The sequence below is a fragment of the Podarcis liolepis genome (assembly GCF_965112155.1).
Source record: "Podarcis liolepis genome assembly, chromosome: 2".
Classification (NCBI taxonomy): Eukaryota; Metazoa; Chordata; class Lepidosauria; order Squamata; family Lacertidae; genus Podarcis; species Podarcis liolepis.
This window is the reverse complement of record NC_139555.1, coordinates 28,788,170-28,801,745: the sequence shown is the minus strand read 5'-3', so window position 1 is coordinate 28,801,745 and position 13,576 is coordinate 28,788,170. Positions and strand designations below refer to the sequence as shown.

The following is a 13,576-nucleotide window of genomic DNA, read 5'->3' as shown; positions in this document are numbered from 1 at the left end:
CCCTGGTGGGTATGGGGCCCGATTCTGGGCAGTTTGCTCAAAAGCGCAAGTCCCACCTCTGTTAAGATTGCAACTCTGCACAAAATTGCATTCGCAAGCCTAACCACGTCTACTCAGAAGTAAGTCCTGTTGAATTCAATTGGGCTTACTCCCAGGTAAGTCGGGTTATGAGGATTGCAGCCGAAGGGCCTTTGGGCGGGAAACTTGGAAAACAGTTGATTACTGACTGTAACAACAATAACAACAACAAAGGGCGGGACTACTGCCCCCTCCCCCAGCAATTCCAGGGGCTGGGGGGGGGGAATTAGAAGGGGGAGACTGCAAAACTTCGAAGTGCGGGACGTGAAGTAGTTCTAAGGCCTTTCTACCCCCTCCCCTTTTTAACTATTTGTTGGGGGGCTTGCACGGGGGGGGGGGGGTGTAGAGACGAGGTTAGAGGAGGGGGCGGGCTGCTGACCACTCTTTCAGGTGGTGTTTTGTAATGAATGCGCCAGGTCTCCGAGAAAGCAGCGGTTGCCCTGCAGTGGGGAATGGATGGAAGGGTAATTAATGCAAAGTGACTGATTGCTCTTGAAGAAGGCCAGTCCAGCAAAGGGGATTGTCCCTGGTCATTGAAGCGTCCTTTGATTGACACTTTCCTTCCCAGCCCCAAGGCGAAGGCGAGGACCCGAAGGCGCTGCGTTTTGTCACTCGGCTCAGGCCACGGGGGTGCAGAATCTTGACAAAACAGGCTTAGCAAAGATGGTTTTTGTGTGCGCGTCTACGGGATTTTGTTTGGTTTTTTGTGTGGTGTTGGTTCTGTTTTTAAGGCGAATATATTTCCAGAGCCGATAATATAGCAAGAAACTGTGTGTATGTGTGTGTTCCACCCCCTTAAATAATTTCAAATTAAAAAAAAAGAGATTAACAAATTGAGAGAGAGAGAGAGAGAGAGAGAGATCAGCGAGGGGAATGGAGTCGAGAAACAGATGCGCCCATAAGCGAAGCTGACCAGAAACGAATCTGACCCAACTTGTCTCGATCTAAATCCTGAATCACATCCTGAAGCTTCTCTGTTGTTGTTTTCCTTGTTCTTTTTTTAAATTTTACCATTCTAGGATTCTGATCAGGACAACCTTAGGACTTGCTGGGTCAGGGGGAAAGAACCACCCCCCTTCAATCCACAGTTCCAGATTTTTTTAAAGAAATAATAATAATAATATGAAACGGATGTCCAAGATTCGTATTTTGGCTTCCATATCTGCACCGCGTACTCCCCCTCCCCAGTCTCTCTCCCCCCGTCCCTTCCTTCTGTTCACTTCTGATTTTTTTTTGTTTTTCTTTTATTGTTTCAAAACAGTTGTTACAGCAAATAACTTTAGACAGGACTAGTGTATAAACCAGAGGTCTGCTGGCAAATTACCAGTTCACTCGTACTCTGCCTGCTCACTTACACAAAGTAAGAGAGAGAGAGAGAGAGAGAGAGAGACTGAGTGTTTAGAGATAGTTTTGTATTCTCCACGAAGGGAAGGGGGGGGGATGAGAGAGAGAGAGAGAGAGAGAGAGAGAGAGGAGAGGAGGTAGAAGAGAAAGGAGGAAACTACATTTAGCTTTCAGATGGGCCGCAAGTACACTGTCAGCAGAAGTTACAGCTTCTCTCCCCCCTCCCCATTTTTAAAAATCTGTCCAGGGGTAACAAATGTTTTTAATTTAACAGGAGCAAAGCTTCGGTATCTCTCTCAGACTTCCTCCATAAGAGAGCGAAGATAATGGAAGGAGAAATAAATATTTAGAGTAGGCTTCAGAAAGATCGCCTGGCACCCCCCAAATATATATATATATATATATATATATATATATATATATATATATATATATATATATATATATATATTTGTAAATTCGTCCAAAGCACCCGCTTTGGACCCGCACCGTCACGCTCACCTTTCCTCCTTTTTTTCTCTCTCTCTCTTTTACCTTTAAAAAAATGATAATGGGCGTTTAGAAGCTGAAGTGAGTGGGATAAATCGATCCAGGATCGATCAGGGTCCCCTGGCGACCCTCACTGCTCCTCCACAGCAGTAATCCGGGTTGGGTTGGGTGGGCGTTTACTCGCAAGTAAGCCTCGCGCAGGCTTGGTCTGCCGCTGCTGCCATTAAGCCGCGCTTGGGACTCCGTTAATATAGCCAGTCTCATGCAGAGAATTAAGCTCGTTTATCTCGGGACACATTAAGAAGATTTGGTTCATCTCTCAAGGCCAGATTTAAAAGCCAAACTGTCTCCCTCTCTCTCCTCTCCTCTCTCGAAAGCAATTGCTAGAACTCTGGTTTGGTGATCAGCAAGATCCTTGTCAGTTTCGTTCTCTCTTATAGAGAGAGAGAGAAAAAAAGTGCCTTGTCAAGGAATCGCGTTTAAAGCAGAACTGGCACAAGGCCTCGCAAATCTCGGTGTCGTGTTCTGTCTGCGAATCAATGAAATCGAAGTATTGAGGGAGGGGGTCAAGCAGATACAGAGCAGGATGCGTGTCCAGCGCGGCTCTTCAGCCCTCAGGGAAATCTCTCTCTCTCTCTCTCTCTCACACACACACACACACACAACCCTGACATATTTAGGATCGGGCTCTAGCAGAAGCCACTTTTGTGTAGGCAGCTCGACTCTCTTTTCAGTCCGGTTTAAAGCCATCTCGCTCCGATCCTTCACCAGCTACTCGGGAGAGAATTCTGATTCCCACTTCTAAAGCCCAGACTACGAACTGCATGGAGACTTGGACCAGATGCAGAAGACTCCAGTGGGCTTCCTTCCCCGTTAGCCCAGGTCTCTGCCACCTTGTCGCGAGTGGTGCCCTTGTCTTTTTTAATGTTTGCCATCCACCCGGATGAAGACTTCTGGAGAACTCGGGAGTTTGCTCACAATTTCGTGGCTTTTTGCCTTGGCGAAATAAAGAGGTGGCCTTACAAAATAAAAAAATTAAAAAGGACATTGTTCTCCTCTCCTCTCCCTTTGCGTCTTCCCTCCGCAATTGTCTCCCCGCTGTCAAAACGCACAATGCAATTTCCTCGGGGCAGGGACCTGCCACCCACTTCCTCCCTTCAAAGAACACCGTGGGCCTGTTATTATCATAATTATTAAGCTGTTCCACATAACTAACTTGCGATCTAAGCTCACAATACCCTTCCCATTTTTTATGTTTTTATTTGGTAGGTAAAACGTTTGTTGTGCAGCCCGTTAGCATCTTTTCCTCTGTTATAACGCGCTGAGAGACAAATCTTCACATTAAGTTCAGTATTCAAACAAGCTGGCATTGGAAGAAATGGCAGCTAATCCCCCCCCTCGCCCCCGCACCTTTCTTTTTTCCTCAAGGTAACCAACATGAAAACATCTCCTTTTCATGTCCAAATGAATATGCAATCATTTTAAATTCTCAGACCTCATCTAACCTTCACACTCTGGGGAAATGTGTTAAAATATTGCAATTTAATATCTTTCCATCTGGAAAAGAGAGAGAGAAGGAAGGAAGGAAGGAAGGAAGGAAGGAAGGAAGGAAGGAAGGAAAGAAGGAAGGACGGGGGACCACCCCCACCCCCACCCCAGTATGTCAAATAAAATTATGGATTAACTCAGCACGCTAAATAATTGCCTAATAAGGGCTGGGAGACGCAAATCTTTGCATTTGGGTAATTGTATGTTGGGTGCCTTGCCTAATGCAATTGTTTGGGCCCGGTTCATTGTTCCATGTGCTATTTGGTCAACGAGCAAATTAGAAACAATTTCTTGGCTAGGAAGAATTACTCTTAATTCTTCTCGCGCACAAAACGCTCATTGGAAACCGGGAGGAAGCGGCGCGGAGGAGGGTGCGGGGGGGGGGAACCTACCCACTCAGTACATTTAACAAACTTTTAAAAACGGGCTCCAGTTTTCTGGGGTTGGAGAGGTTGGTGGATTAGAGAGGGAGGGAGGGAGAAACGAACAAATGAATGAATGAATGAATGAATGAATGACACGGTACGATCCTGAACGTACACGGAGTACATCCAATTGATCTCTGCGTTAAGAAAGGAAGGGAAAGCATTGCAGCAGCTCGTTCCCGGGTTCCTCTGGAAAAAAAGTATCCGTCCGGTGGGCTCCCAAGGCAGCCCACCTCGATTTGTTCGAGGGGGCAGCCCGGATCTCCTTAAAGCCAATGAGCTAGCCCGCGATCCCCCCCCCCACAGATACACGTGTCCCCGGGTGGAGGGGAGGCCGAGCACGTGCTGCGTTTTGGCTGCCAACAGCCCCGCGCGAACATGCCCTGTTTTATTTTACATGCTAAAAAACAGACTACTGTAGGATTAAAAAGAGAGAGAAAACCACTCGCAAATCCAAACCCTTCGGGGACAGAGACACGGGGGGGGGGTTGGCTTTCCGGGGGAGGGGAAGGAGAATAAGAGACACCTTGGTCGCGCGGTGCAAGTCTCTCCGCATCTGCCTCCAAAACCAGCTATTTTCTGAGCTCCCCCGTCCAACCTGGCTCGGCTCAGTCTGAGTGCTTCGGCTCAACTGGCTTATGTCGCCTGTTCACGGAGGTTTCCTGGTTAAAACCCAGTTGTGCTCCTTCCAAGGGGAGCCCCCCTCGGATAGGGGCGTCAGGCTCCTTCGGCCATCGTTTTAGATGCCCAGAGCTTCCCTTTTCTTTTCCCCCAGCTCCGCCGCATCTCTTGTCCCACTGAACTGATTCTTTAAAACCTGCCCTCTTCCCCTTATCTAACAAGGACAAAGGCGAGGGGAGGGAAAACCCAGTTTATGGGGCGCTCTGTTTGCGCTGCGCCTGCATTAATGTTTTAAAATAAAATCTATATAAACACACGATCTAGTCTTTTGGGTGGTATGGGGGACAGTTAAAAAGCATAAAAATAAACCTTTTAGGCTTGTACATGAATCTCTCTCTGACCCAGTTCAGGGGATTCTCTGCTAAAGGTTAGGCCTAGCACATCTTCAAGAGGGGAAAGGACAGACTGGGGCTTGTGTACTGGACACACGGTTTCTAGGGTGTGTGGGTGTATATACACACACACATTCATATTCATTCATTCCCTAGAAATGAATATATATATATCTCCCTTATGTTTGCGAAATATCTTGGAGGGGAATCCTGCTCTCCCTTCTGAAATGTTTGCTCCTTTATTCCAAAATTGCTCCATGGACTGTTGGAGGGGAAGAGACATCTTGCATCTTCCCCTTCTTCCTTTCCAAAACAAACAAGCGAACCAAACACCTCCAGTGACACCCACAAAAGCAACTCCTGCGTTGCGGCTTTCCTTCTGGTTTCTTCCACCAGAGGATGCCTACTTTCCAGGAGCGCCGCTCGCAGTGCGTTGCTGCCTTGGTTCATTCCGCGCCTCGCTTTCCCCGCTGTCTGGAAAGGGGGGCTCCCGAGTCATCCAAGATGGGCGCAACCCCCTCCCCACTCCAGAACCGGGCTGCAGCTCCTCCGAAGAGCACCAGCCTGCTGACCAGCCTCGGAAAGCCTCAGTCGCTTAAAGAGACTTGCAAGCGAAAGAGCGCTGCAGTTTCGTGGTCAGGGATCCACAGCAAGGTCACCCAGCCCTCTCCAAAACTGACCCCTTTCCTTAATACAGGACACTAACATAGGCTGGAGATTTTGGCCCTGGGTCGTCTTCCTCCATCTCTCAGAAATAGTCCCTTCAAAGTGAGCTAGACCAGGATCAGGAAAGCGGGAAAGTCAAGACAACACATCTCCCAAGTCTTCTAGGTTTTCTGAATCCAGAGCACGGAAGGAATTCAGATTCTTTGAGAATCCTCATCCCCTGCCCCGCTAACATAGACCTATTATTATTATTATTATTATTATTAAATACTGTATGTATGTTTGTTGAAGCTGGGAGAATTTAGGAGCTTGCATTATTCATGGGGACTACAAAGAGTAGTCAGGGAAATGAAAAAGGCATAGATCTGGGGGGGGGGGAGTGTGCATTGAAGCAAATTCGGCAGGAGCGAGTAGAAATATCAATGATCTGGACAGTCCAATCAGCCAGGAGAAGTGGGGATGGGGGGGGGAGAGAGAAAGAGATAGAGGAGGAATCCAAATAGATCTACTCCCTTTCCCCCCGCCTTTCGATCAAACCTGGACAAGAAAACAAATGGTCAAATTCCTCTCCTCCCCCTCCCACTCCAAGATACTATCTATCTATCTATCTATCTATCTATCTATCTATTTACACACACACACACACACACACACACACACACACACACACACACACCCTTCCCCAGGCCAACACAAGATGTTTTCTGCACTAGGCAGGGAGATCCCCCACTAGCCCCGGTTCTCTATGCATAAACAAAGGAAAACTGACAAATTTGTTAATCAAATAAATCTAAATAGATAAAGTTTATAGTGGCAGACAGACCGATATTGCACGGAGCTTACAACACATTTTTAATCTCAAAAGAGACGTCTCTGCTGCTTCCAAAGGCAGGTTGTGTGTGTGTGTGTGTGTGTGTGTGCTTACGTGTGAGCGAGGGCTCTTTGCACACAGCAAGAAGTGATTTCTAACAAATAAGGGGTCCTACTTTGCTCAGAGCTAATGAGCATTTATAACCCACCAAGAATCTTAGTGCACATATATTACACACACACACTATTTACTTGCATCCAGTCCATACAGAGGGCGGCTGGGCCCTGCACCCTCTCCTTAAATCCCAATGAACTGTACAAGTCATAAGGGAAAGCGTAGTTTACCTTTAAAAAGAAATTGTGGATGGTGTGATGGAAGAGGCCAACCTGGCGTAGACTCCCCCCCCCCCCAAAAAAAAACACGTTCTCTGCTGGATCATCCCCAAACAAGGGATTTTAAAAAAGGGAAAGGGTGGGGGCAAGTCGGTGTTCCGGACCCCCAAACCTTGAGCTAAAGCCCTGTTAAATGCAGAGTTGTAATTTGTAGCTAAATATATCCTAGTGTGTTCACACACTGGAAGTATAATTCACTGTGTTTGTTGTGTGAGGTTATCAAGGAACCCGCCCATCTGGGTTAAATTAAAGCGAGTTTAATAAACGATCCCAGGCGTAGCCAAATCTCTCTTTCCATTCTGGAGCCAGATTGATAGGCAGATATACAGCACCGATCGATCGGTGGGATACAATTCCCACCTACCCACCCCCACCTTTTTATTTTTGGTTAAGAAAGAGGGAGGTATAGAACTTGAGCTGCGGGTGGAAAAAGTAGTCCAGATTTGGGACAAACCTTCGGAGGCAAGAGGCGAGGTGTGGGCTATGCGTGCCTGTTATTTTAAGAACTAAACCAACTAGCCATCGAGCATCTATAACTTCCCCTCAACGCTTTCTGGATGAAGTTGAGGGTTTGGGCACTTTGGTGATGAGCGATCACGAAGACACAGAAACACACACACAGAGGACCCAGCCCCCACCTCCCCAAGCTACCTGCAGATGCAGAAATAAAGGTTCCTCGAATGTCATCCACTGCCCCTTCTTTAGAGTCAAGGCAACCGAATCCCAGCAAGTATTTGGGCAAGGGAAGAAGAGTTATTTGGGGTGGGGGTGGGGAGATGAGAGAGACCGTTTCCCCAGCAAACATGTTGTGACATGTCATAAGGGTGCCTGTTTTGATAAACACATAATTAGTGCCAGGATGTATGAGCAGCTGCGTAAAAAGGCGCAACTTAGATAATAGCCGCTGCAGCAGCAGCACACACCCAAGGAGCGGATTTGCAAAGCTTTTTTTAAAGCGGTCATTAGGGCCCCCATTGGCTGAAGGGGGCCCAGCCGGATGGGGGGGGTCAGGCAAATGGGAGCGTGGAGGGAGGGAACGCCCTCCCCACGCAGACACCCACCCACATCCACACAAAGAAAGGGGGGAGCAGCAAGTGATTCCTAAGGTAGGCTCCACTGGACAGAATGCATTGCTGGGTGGAGTGCGGGGGTGTCCAATCCTTTCTGTCCATTTCTCCCTCCCTCTCCCTTGTTCCCGTGATGGTGCTGGATGCTTAACTACTTTTATTGTTGTGTAAAGTGAAGGCCCTGGTCTCTCTCTCTCTCTCTCTCTCTCTCTCTCTCTCTCTCTCTCTGTGTGTGTGTGTGTGTGTCAGAAAGACAGACACTTTAGCTTTCCCAGCCAGGGAGCTCCTACCTCCAAGGCAGGCAGGAATGAAGACCACGTAAAAACCTGGTCACCTCCCCCGTCTCCAAATCATAGAGCATCCAAGAACCCCTTTTCAGAAGGGACCCCTTTTATCGTCTTTCTTCATTTTAAAAAAGGGGGGGAGCTCTCTCCTCTCCTGGAATGGTCTTCTGCGATAGGAGAAGGGAGCAACTCAAGGCTCTCCCCACCCCCCAGAAAGGAGGGAGAGGTGCGGGAGGCGGCTTCCAGTGCGGGAGAGAGCGAGGGAGAAGAAGTGTCCGCCGCGCACCTTCCCTCTCCCTCTCTCTTTGCACTGTGGGCTCGTTAAGAATCAATGCAAACTAACTGGGTTTGAGGGGGGGGGGAATCCAGGGATGGGAGGGAGGGGCTCCTCCTGCAGAGGCTTTTTTACACACACACACACACATATTAAGCAGGGTCTTCTAGAACCCAAAACACGTAAGGGGAGCATTTGAAACGCCATGCCCAGAAGAAGCAGAAGGAAGCCATCCAAGAGACTGGCTGACATCACATCCCTGTTTTTATTCCTCAACTCCCCACTCCTCAATTCCCCACTCCCCTTTCCACCCCAAGCAACTTTTAACACTCTTAACTTCACGGCTCTCTAATAAAAAACAGCGGCGAGGGTTTGCACCGGATTGCTGGTGAAAGACTAAAAGTCACTGAAACTCTCTTGTGTGAGTGCGAAAGAAAGGCGCGCGCGCGCACACACACACACACAAAAACGGGGGGGGGGCGCACAGCAGCAACTTCACCGAAGCCCCACGCATTGGTCCTATTTTTTTTTTCCTATTAAAGATCAATAGTTTCTAAGAGAAGCTACAGGAATTAATTTTTTTCCTCATGCCATTTTTCCTGCCTTTGATTGCATCGCCCGTTTCTACGCGCTTCCATTCCCCATTTGGTACTAGCAGCCCCCTCTCGCCCACCATGAATACAACCATTGTTACCACGTTGTTAAATTGTACCACGTAAACCTCATGGGGGGACCTTTTCTTTTTTAAGTTTGTGCGTTTCTTCTCTTTCAAAACGGGAGGCATCATATCGTAGCTGCAGCCGGCTCCTCCGCTTCTACATCCATTCTCCCTGCCGAAAAACAAGCGGGCGAGAATCTGGGGTCCACCCTCCTCCCTTTAGACCCCAGATAATCCATGAATGAAATATCGTCTGTACATTATTCCAGCGGAACTAGATTCAGTCCGGTGTTCGGGGCAGATAATTCTTTCATTCTCCTCCTCAATGCAGGACAGAAGACGCCATCGTTTTATACACCTCTTTATTTTATTTTTCTGTCCAAAAATGGGGCAAAGGAAGAGACTGGTCATTCTACGCTGAACATTAGGTGGTGGTTGTGGGGAGAAAGTCTTAAGTCCTTCCAAGATTCTCTTATTCTCTCTCTCTGCCTCCCTTCCGAAATCAGAGAGGGAACAATACGATCTCTCCTTAATGGAGGTTCTCCCCCCGCTTTAAATTTCTCCATTTCCCCCAAACCTCCTCCCCCTGCTCCCCAAACGGAGCTTCCAGTTTCCTGTTGCAAAGGGGCGGCAAGAGGGGTTAAGGAAAGAGAGAGAGAGAGAGAGAAAGAGATCCCCCCACTCGTCTACCCTAGAAACGGAGAAAAAAGGAGGCAGGGAAGACCATTGCGTCCCAAGCTGCCTTTGTGCTGCCTCTCCGGGATCGACAGACTAAACAAACCCTTTTCCCGCGCCTCTGCCATCGCGAGGGAGGGTTTGAGAGAGAGAGAGATCGTGGGGCGAAAGGATCTTCCGCTCTCCAACTTCGGCTTCCACACAAAGGTAGAAAAGGATCGGAGGAATCTCTTCCGCCTCCCTAGCCTCCTCGGCCTCAAGATCCAGGCGCCGGAGCTGTGCGCCCGGCCGTCGGCTAGAACGCAGAAGTTAATTTTATTTTTTTGTATTTTTACACTGGACTATTTTCCCCTCGGAAACAGGCAAGCGAAGAGCCGCAGCGCCTCCTTCGTCTTGGCCAGCGAGGGAAGAAGCTCCGGCTCGGAGGGGAGCAGCGGCCTCGGCGGGAGACGAAGCTGCTGCGCTCGGCTGGCTCGGAAGCGAGTCGCCGGCCGGCCATCTTCGCGGCCTCTTTGCTTTCTTCCCGCGCTGACCCGCGCCCTCTTTTACCCTGGGTTTGGTTGGTTGGGGAAGCCGCCTTCTGCTCACCTTCCTGGGCTCCGATTCCTCCGAGGAGCAAAAACAAAAGCAAAACAAAAAGAGCCGTATGTATGTTGGGGAGGAAGGAGGGCCGGGAGGAGCAGCAACAGCAGGAGGCCTGGGTTTCTACAAACTCGTCCCCCTCGCCAACGCCGATCGCTCTCTCCCTAGGATCGGTGCGGTTTCGCGATTGGATCCCAGCCCCCCCCCCGAAAAGCGCCCCTCTTATCTTAAGTGTGTGCGATCTCTCCCTGCTTGATCAAAAAGAGATCATACTCGGTGATTGCTAGCAAACTGTGCGCAGAGGCAAATGCTCCCTCTCCCCCCTTCCAAATAGCCCCTTTTCACGGTTTAATTAAAAAATAAAGAAATGGGAGAGTTAAGGAGAAAAGTGCCTACGGGATCCCTGGTCGATGGAACAAAATAGACAGTAGCAACCAGCGTTTCCCCTCCGTTTTTCCTAGCAGTGGATGAGTTTCACCCATTAATAGAGGAATAAGCGCCACAATATATGAGCGCACCAGAAAGAGGCAAGGAAACAACGTTTTCACAACAAAATTCCGACCGGCAAGGAAATCTGAAAAGGATCTAGCAAAAGAGGCCTGGGAATGGGGAGAAGAGAACGCCGGGGAGTTGCAAAAAAAGGCTGTCCGGGTCCGAGGCCTCCTTCCTAAAGCACAGTTGTTGCCGCCGCCGCCCCCTTCAGCTGCCGCCGCCTCGCCAACCCGTCCTTTCACTACCTCTTTTGTTAACAGAAAAGTCAATCCCTTTAATTAAAAATCGTTAAATAAATCTATCTCTTTACTAGCACAAATATACTTTCTATACCGAATTTGCAAAGACATCGATAGGTTCTCGCGCGGCGAGGTCCAGAGATAATTTGATTTGAGGAGGAAGAGAAAATAAAAGAAACAAGGGACTTTAAAATATAACACAGATGCACATCTACATGCTTTTTGGCCTCTTCAGAAAAACAGAAAGTTAATGCTTTTCTTCGTGCAGAAACTCCTGGGTCTCTGAGCAAGCCTTTTTTGTCCGAGGCACTAGATTTCACAGATTTCTTTTCACGGCGCAACCCTGCACATGTTTACTCAGGAGTAAGCGCCCCGGTGCTGCCTATGGGGTGCTGAGTAAGGCCCGCACCCGGACGAGGGAGTAAGTCTTATCGAAATTACTTGTGAATAAACATGCATCGGATTATTGCTCAGTTTCTTACTCTTCGAGCGGGAAACAAAAGCGAGGCCTGAACAAAGCAGATCGCAGGGAGCCAAGCTTAAAAACGGGCGTAAAGAAAAAGTCCGGTACTTGGGAGTGTGGCAATTGGGAAGCGAGGGGGGTTTTTTATTTTTAAAAAAATGCTTTTGCAAGCAACTTTAAATCGGGGTTTTGATTATGAGAAGGGCGATTTGCGTTTCGATTCAAAGGCTATCTTTAAAACATTGCCTGCGAGTCTCGGCCAACGTTTGGAAGGGGGTTCTACTTTCCTTCCTGCAACAACGTGGAGGCGCCGCGGATTTTGTTCTAAGCCAAGTCTTTGTAGCTCAGACTGCTGGTACGCTTCAAAAGCAAAATGCCCCCCTTATTAATCTTTTTTAAACGGGGAGCCCTCCTGCCCCCTTCTAAACTGAAGACAGTTCTATTCAAGGGCATCACATTAGTTTTATTGTTGTTGTTTACAAAGTTAACAAAAAAGAGGAGGCGAAGAAATGTCCATTTCCACGCAACCTTGCAAAACGGTGTGGGCTATCTCCTAGCAGCCCGATTTCAAAATTATTGAGAAGCGAGGTGATACCGCTACGGGGAACCAACTCGGGTTTTCTAAAAGGATGTGTGAAGCCCTGTCCCTCTCTTTTGTGGGTGCGGGCATTTTAAGTGGAGGTGTGTGTGTGTAAACCCCCCCCCCCGCACATTTAAACACAAAACCGTAACTTGGGGGCAATAAATTGTACACTCTTCCTCAATGAATAAAGTTCCTTTACAGCGCCAAAGTAAATACAGAGCAAAATTGCATTTTGGAGGGAGGGGCATTGTGATATATATATATTTTTCATGTATGAATTGTTTTCCTTTTGAGGGGGATTTCGGCTGGGTATGCGCGCGTGGAGGTTTTGAAGGAGAAATCTGCAAGGAGCTTCTTGAGTTACAAGATGGGGGAGAAAGAGAGATGTACAAAAGTGGCAGGCAGGGGCTGGGCGAGTTGGAATGTTTTTGCCATGTGGTGGGGGAAGCAGAAGGCGACATTTCTCTCTCCTCCCCCCCTCCCGCTTTGGAATTAAATCTCCATTCATGCGGCAGTTAATGAGAAGGAAAACAGAAGAAGAGAACGCGTTAAAAATAATAAAAAGGGGGGGGCGAGAGAAACTTCACAAATACAAACAATGAGAACAAATCGAGACAAAACAATTACTTACAGATCGCTGCTTTCCTGGGTCAAAGTTCTGTTTAACAAACCGCAGGAACAAACAAACAAAAAATCCACTTCACTGTAAAAAAAAGGGGGGCCCACTGGAGATATCCAAGTCGTGGACTGGAAAACGCCAATATTAGAATACAGGTGATTCCCCCCCCTCTCCTTTCCCCGGAGCTCCTTTCTTTCTCTGTCTCTAGAAAGCGGAAACTGGAGATGGTTTTTGCATGTGTGCGCGCAAGATCACAGATCTCTTTTTTTTCCCCCACACCGCCGCCGAGGCGTTTGAGGATTTGCTTTTTACGGCGACGGCACAGTCCTCTCTCTGGCTGCTGCTGCTGCAGTTGCTGTTGTTGTTATTATTATTACGATTTTGGCATTTAGTCGCGAGTCTTCTGCTCCCACTCCGAGGTCCCCCTCCCCTCCTACTTGCCCGTGTGGAGTAAATCCATTCAATTAGGGCACCAAGACGGAGCTGGAGGCTCTATAATCTCAAATTTATGGCCGGATGACGTGCCTCTCTCTCCCACAATGGAGACCAGTGACATTAAACAGAAAATTGATGAGAGAGAAGCGAAATCTAATCTCTTTCCCCCCACTTCTTCCACGCCATTGCTGCTGCTGCTACTCGCTGGCCTTTTTTTCCATGGTTTGGAGCGGCGGGGTGGGGGGCGGGGAGGGCGAGACAGGATTTTCTTGTTGGTTGCGGTGCTGGGTGTGAGAAGGGAGCGCGCTCGGGGTGGGGTGGGGGGGTGGGGAGGAGAGCAGCACAGTTTATAGTCTCCGGAGGCAAATATGATCCGAACCATTTATTCATTACCCTCTCGCGATCCCTGTACAATTGAGGCATGTGCTAAGGGAGAGCA

General features: G+C 48.5%; 1 protein-coding gene across 1 annotated transcript in view; it reads right to left on the bottom strand.

The window, feature by feature from the left end:
• The window catches only part of BAHCC1 (BAH domain and coiled-coil containing 1), a 116,353-nt gene extending 102,994 nt beyond the window's left edge, over window positions 1-13,359 (bottom strand). Inside the window, exon 1 of the mRNA XM_083489759.1 lies at window positions 12,715-13,359. The gene's annotated coding sequence lies outside the window, so the exon portion shown is untranslated. The remainder of the gene's footprint in view (window positions 1-12,714) is intronic.
• Between the last annotated feature and the right edge of the window lie 217 nt (window positions 13,360-13,576).